Source organism: Tupaia chinensis, unplaced genomic scaffold (assembly GCF_000334495.1).
Source record: "Tupaia chinensis unplaced genomic scaffold, TupChi_1.0 Scaffold148646_1, whole genome shotgun sequence".
Classification (NCBI taxonomy): domain Eukaryota; kingdom Metazoa; phylum Chordata; class Mammalia; order Scandentia; family Tupaiidae; genus Tupaia; species Tupaia belangeri.
Window position 1 is genome coordinate 162274 of NW_006208495.1, and position 9530 is coordinate 171803.

The following is a 9530-nucleotide window of genomic DNA, read 5'->3' on the forward strand; positions in this document are numbered from 1 at the left end:
ATGTTTCTCTCTCTGTCTGTCTGGTGAGCGCACGCGCCCTATAGCGAAAACCTCTCCCAAAAAAAAGAAAAAAATAGTTGAACATTTTCCAAATGAGAACTAAAACATATATTTTGAGAATATAGGCTTTCCATACTCTCTGAAATAAAAGAACAGAGAACAGGTTCTAAGATCCATGTCTTATCTCCAAAAGTGCCTTGCATGTAACAGACACTAAGAATATCTGTTGAATGAGTTAATGAACTGACTATTTCTGTGGGGAGACTGAATTAGTTAGAACTTATATCTTGGTGTGCTTTTTCAGCTTTCAGTATATTTTTATAAATATATATTGTTGAGGTGACAAGACAGTTCAACATTGAGTAATTGAAAAATAGTACCTTGGTATAAGTAAACTTGAAAGTGGCCTTTGAAGGATAATCTATTCAGTAGTTCTTGATGACAGTAGGAAATGAGCAAAACTGAAATGGATACAGTGGAAGAAATTTTTCACCAACTCTACGAAACCTACCCCTATTACACTGGTATACATAACAACTTCTTTGAACTTGAAAACTACCTCAAGACTTGTATATTCTAAATTGATGTGCTAGAACAAAACAAGGTTGTGTGTGTGTGTGTGTGTGTGTGTGTGTGTGTGTGTGTACTAATCATAAGGCTGAACATACAGTACATCTCAGTAAATGCATGCTTATTTATTGTAAAGATGCCAATGAAGTAGATAATGAGTCAAGTGAGTAGATGAGAACCTGTGTCTTAAAGTTTGAGAAAATATTAGAGCATGTTAGATTAATGGGAATGTAAAAATAGTATCTACAGTTCAAATACCATTTGAATATATTTGTTTGTGGTTATATAGTGAACAATACCCAAATAATGGATTTCAAGTTAATTAAAATAAATTACCCTAGGTAATAGAGTTGCCATAGGAATACTCCTGATAACTTAGTCATTATTCAGAGAATATATTTTATAAATAAAATAAAATATAATTAAAACTCTTAGGAATCAAACAAAACATTTTGAGAAAATTTGATCTAAATATTTGCTGTCTGTTAATCACTAGAAGCTTCTGACCCTCAGAATAAACATAGATTCTAAGTCCAAATGAGACTGATTTACTCTCATAAATCATCTATTTTCAAATGTAGAATGTATTATGAAAAATTAATTGACTAAAAAACCAAAAAAGAAAAGATGGAGGAAATTCATAAACAGAGAAGGAAGAAGAGGCCTGGAGGAAATACAAGGATGAGAAAGACAATCAATGGAGTTGGTGATTGATTTGGAAAAATGTCACTGTCCAAGAGGAACACAGGACTGCAGAGAAGCATATGCTCAACTGATAGTGATATTAAACGTAGTTTGTTGCTAGGAAAAGACCAAAGAGTTCTCACCCATAAGACTTCATAGAATATCTGGGACCAGCAGTTAGCGTAATGGCTATGTCAGTGGATTCCCATGTAGTCGACTGCGGTTCGCATCCTGGACCCGGTGGCTTAAAACTCACGCCAGGCGCGTGTGCGTGCGTGCCCGAGATCTCGAGAGGAGAATGGAGGAGAAGGGATTGTGGCGTGGCCATCCCCCCTGGGGGGTGATTTCTCGCTTTCTGTCTCTATGTCTCTCTCTGTCTGGCTAGTGCACATGCCCCATAGCAAAAACCTCTCCAAAAAAAAAAAAAAGATTTCATAGAATACCATGAATATCTATATCTATATATGTATGTGTATATATGTATATGTGTATATCTGTGTGATCTTCCATGAAAAAATTCATGGAAAATGAGTAGTATTTTTAAAACTATGTACAGATTTTAAATGTGTTTGTGCCAAAATAAACTCTTACTCTAATTCAATTTTTCCATGAACTTTTTGAAGTCCCATAGTGTGTACTTGTGTGTATGTGTCCTTGTGTGTGTGTGTGTGTGTGTATGTGTGTGTGTATGTGTATGTGTGTTGCTAAATTTACTGCAATTCAGTCTTTAAGCCTCTCATCATTTAATCTTAAGCAGTACAACATAGAATTGCTAATTACTAAAATATTGTTAGAAGGATGGGAACCATGATAATCATAATATTACAGAGAACATAGTATGCTAACCTGGAAGGCACCGCAGAGACTATTCGCTTTAGTTTAGTAATTTGTACATGTAAAAAATATGAGGTGCAGAGAAGATCTATAACTTGGATAAGATTACTCAGTTGGTTTGTGATGAGGACATTTTCTCTATTAAAAGAAATTTTTGAGGTCAGCTGTTGGCATGGTATTAAAGGCAGCTGAATTCCATATGGCCAACTACATGATCCAGTGGCTTGGAAAACACACCAGGCATATGTGTGTGTGTACCCAAACTTCTCTGATAGCAGGGAGAAATGGAGAAGAAAAGATTGTGGTGTGATATTCCCCGTGGGTGGTGCTTTCTCACCTTCTCTCTCTCTTTCTCTCTTTCTCTCTGAAGTATATTCTGGAAATTTTTCTTTTCAAAAGAAACAAAAGTATCATTTTAACATGTAATATGTTACAAGGGCTAGGTATGATGGTTGCTTAGGAAAACAGAAAAACTCCTCCTGTGGGCTAATGAAAATGCAAGATTTATCTCAAGAAGCACTAAGAGAAAGTGCTGGTTCAGTTGCATTTCCATGGCCCATAGTCTGGTTCACAATCTTGGAGATTTAGAATGATAATTCTGTTAGAACAACAAAACTCACGAATAGATTCATACAGGCCAGGGTTAAGAGAGTCGTGTGTAAGATCAGAATGCTATGTATTCGATTTTAATTAAAAAAAAAAAAATCCCCAGAGCATATCTCAGTTCATTGACACTTAGTCTCCTCTTTTCTTCCATGGGTTATAGTCAGTTTCTTTCACATAGAAAATTGGCCACTGGTCATTACTTATCTATGGAATTGTTATGAAAAAAATCTCAATGTTTCCTTTGTTAGCACTTGCCAGCTTTTAACTGTTTCATGATCTCAAAAACAGCGGCCTCATTTTGTAGTGAAATGTCTTTCTATGACGTGTAAAATGGGTCAAGACATATTTGGGAGTGTTTATAAAATCTCATACTCCCATACAGAATTTTATGTAGCCAAAAAAGGTGGGAGAAGTTGAGTGGTTTACCTATATGTGAATGCAATACTAATATTTGAATAAAACTTATTCCTAGGAGTTTTTGAATGTAAGACTCAATCTCTCTCAGTCAACCTTAAAAGAAATGAGGGATGGCCCCAATTGGGTGGCATAATTGGTAGCAAATTGAACTGCAATGCTGGAAGCCACATGGTTGTCTGTAGGTTCAGATCCCTGGGTCATGCTGAAAACGTGCCAGGTACATGCTGTGTATGCCCAAGATCCTGACAAGATGGAGGACTAGGAGAAGAGTAGTGTGATGTGATAAGACCCTGATGAGGGCACTTATGTCTGTCTGTCTCCCCCATACACCCCAGGGGGCATACTCACATGCTCTCTATTATGAATAAAATATACAAATTTGAAAAGAAAATAAGAGTAGGACACTTAGCTCAATGATTAAGAGCTGTGCAAAGGAAGCCAGATCCCTTGTGACTGACTGAAGTTCTAATCCTGGGCCCATGGTAACACACCTGGAACATACATGTGCCCAGGATCCTAAAAGAACGGAGAATTGGAGAAAGGATTGCAGAGTGACCAGGCTCTGCTGGGGGAGAAGTGCTTTGTCTGTCTGTCTGTGTCTCTTTCTCATAAGTGTGAACACACTCATTTTCTCACATATAAAGGGGAAAAATGTTAATTTAGGATGATTAAATATAATAATACAGTGGCCAGCAGGTGGCACAGTGGTTAAGGCAGCTGGATTCCCATATGGCCAACCATGGTTCAAGTCCCAGACCCAGTGGCTTAAAAATCATGCCAGGAGTGTGTGTATGCATGCTCAAAATCTCAAGAGGAGAATAGAGAAGGGAATGCAGCATAACCATTACCCCTGGGGTGTGATCTCTCACTTTTCCTCTCTCTGTCTCTCTTCTCTCCAGTGAGTGCATGAGTCTTATGCCAAAAACCTAAAAAATAAAATACAATTTTAAAAAGGATATAGATTACTGGAAGTGGAAATGGATCTGGTAATATAATTATCAGAAGCCAAAATGTCTATTGGCATAGATTGAGTTTTTCTTTTTCTCTTTGTTTTTTCTAGTCCTTGTATTTATTATGATATTTCATAATATTTCTAGCCCTTGTATTTATTGCTGATGTTAACTGGCTTATGCTTTTTACATTTCTTATTTCAATTCCCAGGAGATTAATTTGCATTGATTCGGTTCAATTGCAGTTTGAAGGGACAAGGTAGACAATAGATTACCTGCTCTTCCTTTTGGTTAGGGAACTAATCTTAAATTAGAAATGACAGAGTCAAATCTATGGCAATTTCTGCTCAGAGGTGTGGATAAGGTATAGTTGCCTAGAAACACCAAAGAATGGAAGTCACCATGATTTACTTCTAGTACACTACCACATTCCAAAGACCTATTATTATAATAGCTTTTATCATAATAACATAATATTATTGTTTTTTGCTTATTTCATCAGGACATTATATGTACAATTATGAACAAACATTTCCCTTCAAATTTTATATAATAATATTTCACATTCAGCACTATTTAGTTGTCAAAATTCTTTCAGATATGTGAGAACAGAAGTCTGACTGCTTTTTCCTATTTCCAAAATCCTTTCCATAGGGCCTGGAGGAGTCACACAAACATTAACAGACCATTTTGACCTGCTGATAACAGGACTCTTCCTACATCCTATCCCTGGCATTGTATCTTTGTGATGTATATTAAGCCTCCTTATCTCTGTTAAAGTACATTTTTATTTTTTGCTGATTTCAGTAAACCTTCCTTTTCCAATCACCGACCTAAAAATTGTAAAAGCCACTCATAACCTACAAGCCCCCACTTCCACACATCCTGTCTCCTACGGCCAGACCAATGGGAAAAAATTCTGAACTGTGTCTCTAGTTCTCAAAACCAAAGAAAAGAAACTCCCATATCTGAGCACCCCGAGAAAGGAATATTTATTTTTCTCTGGGTCAGGCATACATATTTGTGTTTAGAAATAAACCACATTAATTATTATTTCTGCAGAGTTGATTATTTCTATTGATATATTTCCTTTGATAGTTATAATCACCCTATTAAGAAGATAAATCAGATTTAACTATTTCATTTCTAAAGTGTAATAGCTGAGTTCATAAGAGATTGAGTGAACTTTGGTGAAATAAACATTTAATTATCATTTAAGAAACTTAGATTCCAATTCTTCCTATCAAGAGGATTAGCTGTAGGACTGGTCAAATTACTCTCTGAATCTCAGATTCCTTATTTAAAATAAGAGAATTGGACTAAATTATCTCTAAGTGTTCTATCAGCTCCAGCACTCTAATCTTCAAAGTGACTCGGCCCATGTCACAAAGCAATTATTTGGCAGAATTTCATTTAATATCCTAAAACCAGTTTATGAAGTTATTCTGAATTTTTTAAAGACCAACTTAGACTCCTGGGCTTTGAGTGCACCTACATGCACAAGATGAGAAAAACCATAAGGCGAAGCCATCTTCACATTTAGATCGTCAGTGTATGTGAAGTTCTGCTCTCAGAGAGAGAAGTGGTTTTTTAATTGATCTTGTGCCTAGTGTGCACCAGCTCTCTCTCTCTCTCTCTCTCTCTCTCTCTCTCTCTCTCTCTCTCTCTCCCTCTCTCCCTCTCTCTCTCATATTTTTGCCTCTTTAAAATTCTGTGGGGTTGACTTTTAATTAAATATTAAATTGTGTAAGGGTCAGCTCTTGCTGTCGTGACATTTCACTGCTAAGGGAAAGTCGGGTCCTACAGAGCAGTAGCTGTTTGGTCCCCATCCTGGTCAGTCTAAGGTGCACTGGGTGCACATGCAGGAGACTGGGTTGCTATGGGCTGGAAAACTGGGAGATGGGGATCATGGCATAACCAAATACTGTGGAGAGTGTTCATCTCTCTCTCTCTCTTGGTCACTTGCTCTTGCTCTTTTGTGCATGTTTTATTGAGAATGGAGGAAAAAATTGTAGTGAATTATAGTAGTATTAAATATGTTATTATTTATGTTTTACTTATGATCATAGTCTTAGTACACAATTCATAATCGTTACAAAAAAGCTTAACAAGAGCAGGTAAAATTCCATATTACACAGTAATTAGTAAAAGGAAACATGGCTTCTTTCATTGTATTTTGACAACTGATGCTGACTATTTAAGTATTGGGTTGTTGGGAAAGTCATGAGGCATTTTTACATAGAAAACAATATTTTATGACTTTCCTGACATCCCAATACTTGTGTTGTTTTAATATAAAATGTACTAGTTTCCTCTGCAATGTGTATATACATTTTTCTTTTCAATTGTTCATAAAATGAATTTAGACTTACAAGAATCTATCATGTGCAGAGCTTTGTCAAGAGATAATTACTCTTAGGAACAGCAGATGGCATAATGGTTATGTCGCTGGACTCCCACATGGTTGACCATGGTTTGAGTCCCCAACCCAGTGGCTTAAAACTCAGGTTGGGGACCAGCAGTTGGCATAATGGCTATGTCGCTGGACTCCCATGTAGTCATCCATGGTTCGAGTCCCAGACCCAGTGGCTTAAACTTATTCCAGGTGCGTGTGTATGTGTGCCCATGATCCTGAGAGGAGAATGGAGGAGGAAGGACTGTGGCGTAGCCATCCCCCTGGGGGGTGATTTCTCTCTCTCTCTGTCTTTCTGGCGAGCTCACTCGCCCTATAGCAAAAACCTCTCCAAAAAAATCCCCCCCAAAAAAAGATGAAAAAAAAACACCTCAGGCTGTGGGGCTGGCAGGTGGCGTGGTGGTTAAGTGCACTGGACTCCCACATGGCTGACCACGATTTGAGTACCAGACCTGGCAGCTTGCTTTCTCACTTTCTCTCTCTCTCTCTCTCTCTCTCTCTCTGTCCCTCTCTGGTCAAATTAAAATAACTAAATAAAGTGAAATAAAATAATTCTTAAAAATAAAAAACTCATGCCAGGCATATGTGCATGTGTACCCAAAATCCCAAGAGGAGAATAAAGGAGAAGGGATTGTGGCATGGCCATTCACAGTGGGGGATGATTTCTCACTTTCTCACTCTCTGTCTCTCTAGCAAGTGCACATGCCTTATAAAAATCTCTCTTAAAATAAAAAAGAATTACTCTCATAACAGTAATTTGTCTTTCTTTTTTATATGCTTCAGTTGCCTGATACAAAGACACTCTTACATATTTAACTAGAATACGTGTAACAAACAACATTCATGGTTTTATACGGTGAGTATAAAGTTCTTACTATTTCATGAACTTTCATATTTAGTAATATCTTCTTATAACTTTGAGCTCAAAAATACAAGTAAAAATCTAGTATTACACCGCATAGTTTTGATTTGAATTACAAGGCAAGATTTCAAATAAAATAACATAAAACTATAACATTAGTGCTGTATGGCTTTGATACACTTCATCATACTTTTTTTTTTCTTTTTTAAATCTGTTAGAAAGCACATGTGCTCACCAGAGATACAGAGAAAGAGGGGGGAAAAGCACTCCCCAACGAGGCATAGTCACCTCATGACCCACGCTCCTCCATCCCATTGGGATTTTGAGCACATATGGACATGCATGCACACACACTTGGTGTATTTTTTAAGCTGCTGGGTCCAGGATTTAAACCACATGGTCAGCCATGTAGGATACTGCTCCTTTAATCACTAGGCTACAGAGCTGGACCATCACTATACCTATTCTTTTTTTTAAGTTTTGTTGTAGGTCTTGTGCACTCACAGGAGAGAGACAAAGAGAGGGAAAATGAGAAATCACCCTCCAGAGGGATGTCCATGCCACATTCCCCTCTCCTCTATTCTCATTTTGAAATTTTGGGCATGCATGCACACACACATGCCCATGTGTTTTCAGATTAGTGGATCCAGGGCTTGAATCATGCTGTTGGCCATGTGGGATCTAGCACCTTAACTTTCACGCCACCTGCTGGCCCCCACCATATGTATTCTTATTTTGAAATTTACCTCAGTATTAGACATTTTCTTTTTTTGAGAGGTTTTCACTATAGGGCGCATGCACTTGCCAGACAGGCAGAGAGAGACATAGAGACAGAAAGCGAGAAGTCATCCCCCAGAGGGGATGGTCACGCCACAATCCCTTCTCCTCCATTCTCCTCTCGGGATCTTGGGCACGCACGCACACGCGCCCTGCGTGAGTTTTAAGCCACTGGGTCCGGGACGTGAACCGCGGTCGACTACGTGGGAGTCCAGCAACATAACCATTACGCTAACTGCTGGTTCCCCTCAGTATTAGACATTTAAAAATAATGAAAAAACAATGCTTTTGTTCCAAGTCGTTTGGGATCACCATTCCATTTCACTGAGACGGCATATTGTTAAGAAAGCCCTAGCTGGCATGCAAGAACTGATTCTTATTCAAGACCTAGATACTACTCACTGAGATTCTTGAAAGTATGGAACTGTTTTAGCAGTAATACTATTCTATAAAGATGCCAGACTCATAGCCAATGTATCAAAAATTAATTTTAATTGTTCTTTCAGATTTCAATTTTCAAAACCTTTCTCAGGTTTTTGCTAATTCTTTTTTTCCCTTTATTACATAGTTTGATTTGCTATTCTTTGGCTCTGTTATTTTACATTTATGATTCTAAAAATACTTTAAATACAAGCTTCTCTTAAACTTTTTTCTTAAAATTTCTTCAAACTTAAAAATTAGAGTCACACATGTCTGCTCAAATACTATATAAATTTAAAAAAAAAAAGTTTGTCTTAGTGAATAAAATACTTAAGAGGTTTTCTCTGAATTCCTTCCACCAACACTGCTCCCAAACTTTCATCTTTAATCTGGAACGTACTCACGCACAGCAAAATAGAGTCGTTATTTTATCTGTGAAGATTAAGTTTATCCAGAAAAGATATACATAGCTACACTAAATTAAGACCAAGAAGTCTCAGAAAGGAAAAGGGGTTGATTTTTTTTTTTTTTTTTTTTTTTTGTCTGTTGTCTGACTTTCACAAAGACAATCTTTCTCATGATAAAATCTTGCCCCAGCCCCTTTGAGGGCTGGCCACACTTTGCTGACACAAAGAAGAAATCATTATCCTGAAGTCAAGGAACTGCTCCAAACAAGTTCAGCCAATGGACTTTTACCCAATCATGTCCCTTTCCCCATCTCCTCTGGACCTTCCTCTCTTACCTCTGCCCAACTTGAACTCTTACCAAGCATAGCTCTTTTCCAGTTTAAAGAAGGTGTAGTTTCCCCAGAGCCTGTGGACATGTCTGTCCTTTCCATCTGGCCATGCTGCTGATGTCTCACTGCATGCCCTAGGATTTGAGCCTTATTTTGACTTGCTTTGTAAGACCAATAAATTCCTCTTCCTTTTTCTTCTTCCCTTCCTCTTTTCTTTTCCTTTTTAATTTATTTATCTTTTTACTGGCTGGTCCAATTTTA

At 37.6% G+C, this 9530-nt stretch overlaps 1 pseudogene; it reads right to left on the reverse strand.

The window, feature by feature from the left end:
• The window catches only part of LOC102469893 (methylglutaconyl-CoA hydratase, mitochondrial-like), a 14293-nt pseudogene extending 4937 nt beyond the window's left edge, over positions 1 to 9356 (reverse strand).
• Positions 9357 to 9530: the final 174 nt, after the last annotated feature.